Source organism: Hyalella azteca, unplaced genomic scaffold (assembly GCF_000764305.2).
Source record: "Hyalella azteca isolate HAZT.00-mixed unplaced genomic scaffold, Hazt_2.0.2 contig3201, whole genome shotgun sequence".
NCBI lineage: Eukaryota > Metazoa > Arthropoda > Malacostraca > Amphipoda > Hyalellidae > Hyalella > Hyalella azteca.
Genome location: NW_025933453.1, coordinates 116,917 through 121,848, shown reverse-complemented (window position 1 = coordinate 121,848; position 4,932 = coordinate 116,917).

The window sequence follows — 4,932 nt, the reverse complement described above, 5'->3', positions numbered from 1 at the left end:
TTATTGAAGGATTTACCAGACAGCATGAAATACTGGAAGCATTTGTTCGTTTGAAAATGATCGCAAAATCGTCCATGTTATAACCGTGCACTATGGTAATGGTAATCAACGTAAATTCTTTTAACTAGAATTAAGGACTATAGCAGATTTCATGCTAACTTTTGCTCTCAATTGAATAACCTATTGCTGTAACAAAATATCCATGCATACTTCCAAATTTCCCATCAGCGATTGCTCTGAATTTGCATTTGATTGTTTGGAACTACTCGCTGCTCTGTAGCCTAGAAACTAAAATTTCATTCAAGGTGCCGTTATAAAAACTGTTTTCTTGTTTGGAAGTTTTTTCATCCTCATTAGGTGTTTGATTACTTCGAATCATTTCCAAACTTTGAGCCCCAGTTCGTCCATCTGTATAAACTTCAGCAAACCATTCACGAGATTTGCCAGTCAATCATTCATTTGTCGGCGCCGAAGGAAGTTTAAAAGTTTTGGACCCGAAAGCGCTGAGGAAAAGAGCCCCGTATTTAAACCTCTAAGCCCGGTAAAACGCTACAGTGTTGGATGCGCAAATAATGACTCGAATTTATGAAACTTTACCATATTTTTCTTTAATAATATGTGAACACAACCTCATATTTTCTTATCTGATGCATTGTACTTGCAAGTAAATGTTATTGAAAACATCCTGCATGTTCTTGATATGCAAACAAATGAAACGCCTTTTCATGTCACGAGCGCTTACTTGAATTCAATTTAAATCTACTGGCTAGTCATTTGCGATGCGGAATCTTGGTAGATTTCATGGTTTTGTAACTTTATGCCCGAACGCATTTATATGAGGCAGAACGACTGCATGGACACTTGTTATTTTTTCTTGTTTCTTGTATCTATCCAGTTCGATGTTGTTATTTTCATGAACGGACAGTTGGGCACTAAATACGAATATGGAATACGAAACTGGCTAAACAAAGCATAAAAATAATTTTTATTCTCAAAAACTCATCAATAAATTGCATAAAAAGTTAAGGTGACATTATGTAAAATATTCGTCAGAATTTAAATATTAATGAGCTACTCCTACTCTTGAGCTACTACTGCTCCTATGTACCTATATTTTAGTGTCGAATAAGAGTAATGATGACAGTTTGTCAATTCGTTTTCTGAAGCTTGTTTATAAGTAAAAAATCGTTCGATGAAGATATTTCACATAAGTTTTGCTTGAGACCACAAAGTTACTCTAATGGCGTCGCACAAATCAAATGAAACGTATTCCACTCTTAACATGCTGGCTCGTGCTAAAAATTTGTCCTTGGAAAACCCGACCTCCTGGAACCCGGGCATTCTAAACGCTTCCATCGGCGTGTCATATAGACTCAGATTTGACATTTCCGCATCTTTGATACAGTATGTAGGTATACGTCTTTTTCTAACAATGCTTGTTCCCCTGATACATTTTTCCAGGTGCGGTGAGGTGTCGTGGGAATTTCACAAATTCGTCTAACATGCGAGGATCGATGATCGCTAGTCGTGGAAGCGAGTGAATGCCTCGTGAATAAAAATGGAATCCTAGCCCGTATCGCTAAGGGATCGTCAGCTTTTTTTCACAAAACTAAACGAAGCTCTGCCTCAAACATTTCGTTCATTTTTGTTTGGTTCAGCCGCATTAATTGTTGCGCCAAGTTGGCACACTAAGGTAACTGATCGCACACAATAATATATAACCACCTCGTTATAGCAATTTGACTTTGGAAACAATCATAATAACAATTTGACTTCGGAAAACCAGCCCTCAGGACACACACCAATGCAAACACATGCTCCACACAAGTACAACCCTACATCACGCTACAAGAGGGCTGGCTAGCATGCAACAGACCCAAAGTAGCCCCACTAAATTAACAAGCACACCACTAACAAACCACACAGAGGAGCCCACAGTCACACGAAAGACCCACAGTTACACTCAACACCATCATACCGCACACACGTAAAACCATGCAAGATTTTAGGTGTCACAACACTTCCATGTCTTTCGGGCCACACATACTGAACATAAAAACAAATAGCAGCCCTAGGCTTAACACACTTAAAGCCCTCACAGGAACAACATTCGGACAGAACAAAGAAATCTTCACGCTTGTCTACAAACAATATATAAGCTCAGGGCTAGACTATGCCAGTCCAGTCTGGACACCCATTATTTCACCCACACTCCGCAACCACAAACAAACCATACACTTCACAGCACTCAGAATCGCACTTGGGAGCACCCAAAGCACACCATCCAGCCACGTCCACGCAAAAACCAAAGTGCACAATCTGAAAGGACACCTAGATATGAAAGGTACCCATTTCATGGTATTAGCACTCTACAACCCTCTCAGCCCCTGCTATTACTTTCAGCATTTACCCCCTACACCCAGACATATAGCTAACACTCTATCCAACTACTATCTCACAATACTCAACTCCTTACCCCCGCCCACAGACGCAGCCAACTTCATCAATCATGTACACACACTTCTAACCCGGAACGCACTCTCGATACCGCAAATCAGCAATATCATAGACGACATACCTCCAGACATCAGCCATACAGATTGCAGCCGCTAATCCGTGCAGACGGAGTGCACCTCAGCAGACTCCGCTGTGGTCATCATCCCTCACTATACTCCTACACCCACCTCCCACACAGCACCCACTCGGACCTGTGCCCCCAGTGTCATGCACTCCCCCACACAGCACCCACTCGGACCTGTACCCCCAGTGTCATGCACTCCCCCACACAGCACCCACTTGGACCTGTGCCCCCAGTGTCGTTCACTCCCCCACACTCTCAAGCATCTTCTGCTGGAGTGCCCGAAGCTGGCAGCACCCAGGCTCTGGGCAGGCACAACATCCGTTGCACTGCTTTAGTTCGAGTCAGCTCGGGTTTCCTGCTGCAGCGCGGGCTTCATTGCGTCACCGTGACTCTGAGTCACCGCAACAACAACAACCCCTGGCTGAACTCAAATAAGAATTTACTAGTTCCCGGTTCTAGCATTTTAATTGCCGTTGTTAGCAATCACTGATGTGTTCTTCAACTTAATCAAATAATTCCTTTAACAATATTGCAAGGCTAGTTTACTTGAATAGTGTTAGAGGTTAGACTGACATTCTTGGACTTATAAGATTTTCCATTTTACTGACTGAACTCCACGTCAACGTTTAAAACTCAAATTCACTACTCATGTGGTAACTTAAAATCCCTCTCAAACCGCATTCACAGTTCACAATTTTAAATTTTTAGTTATTTTCGACGTGACAGCATAAAGTGTTGAGATCTCAACATAATCTCATCGTGAAAATGTCCAGCGGGCAAGACAGGCTGGCGTAGCAAAGTCAGTTCTTGAGCAACAGTTTTCCAATAGGAGATCCTGAGCGCCGACAACACTGTTGGCAAAACAGAAAGCCGATATCTGGAGATTTGGAAGAGGATTGTTCCTGAATAAATCCTCTGAGCTCTGCTTCTGAATGAATGCATTGAAAAGACGACTGCCTTGCGAGATTTGAAATGCGCAGTTAGCCGGTAAGATGGATCTTAACGGTGGATGTTCTTCAACGCAAAAAAATGTCTTCAACGCTAACATGCACAGTGTACCACATTACTAAGCAATTCCAGTTCTTGTCATCAACAATTACTAATATTTCTATCAAACTTGTTCCTTCTCACTGAATGGTAAACATTTTTAATGTTAGTCTTTATTTTCATAGAGAAGAAACTAAGTCCACGCATAGTCGGCCAATTTCGATAGAACCGCAGAGTATTTCCGATCTCCTCACATTCTGAACCAAAATTAGCGTCGTACAAAAGTTAAATTAGAATCTACCAGAAAGAGCTTCTCCGACACTGCAACCATCTCAATACGTACATTTCACCTATAATTTAGTGATAACTCATTCATAAAAAAGCAAAATATCACACATTCTCAACTGCACTTTCAAAAACCTGGTTTTTCCAATTTGGCATTGTTTAAATATTTTCCATACACCAATTTTGTATTCCAAATCAAACTAAAAATCTTCTAATGGCACTCGATGACAAATTTGGTATCACCTTTACATATGCATTCACATTTTACATTTACCCTCTACGCAAGATGTCATATATTTATATTTCTGACGAGTTTTCAAAGTAGGCATCCGTATTAAGGAGTCGTGTATGACACTCATACCTCGAAGTGATCACTATGAAAACCAACGGAGCGAGGTTATAAATGGCGGCACAAGATTTAATTTTATTCATGCGCATCTGAGACTTGCTATTGGTTTCACGCATTCATTCGACACCGGTTTCTATTTTTGGCATTAAACGAGGTTAAAATATTTGTGTAGCACAGAATTGATTATAGTTATTATTATTATTATTGTTATTATTATTATTATTATTATTATTATTATTATTATTATTATTATTGTTATTATTATTATTATTATTATGTAAAAATTCGATTTTGACCAAAAATGAACAACGAGAAATTTTACAATTTCTAACTTGCTGAAAATAAGAAGAATTATTTAGCTTCTTCAGGCATTTACTAGGAAACCCACGGTCTTTGTGCATGACGGTTGATTGTCAAGACTTATGACCTTGTCATCAAAGCTGAAAATGTCCCCCGAATTTATTTACAATAGGAAAATTATCCTTGTTCAGGGAACATACAGCAAGTGTTCGGTCGTGTTGTCCACTCCAGGCCCAGCGACAACATGGACGAGAAGCCTTTTTTTTGTCCGGGCACACTTGGGCTTCAAAAATTTCCGGTGCCGTTGATTGTTTCCTGATCCGAAATGAAAGCGCCGAGAATAGCAGCAGTAGAGAAGCTCTAGAATTACTTACAGAGACCATGACTTTGCAATAAACTACCACGTTTCTTTTCTCTGAATTTTACGATC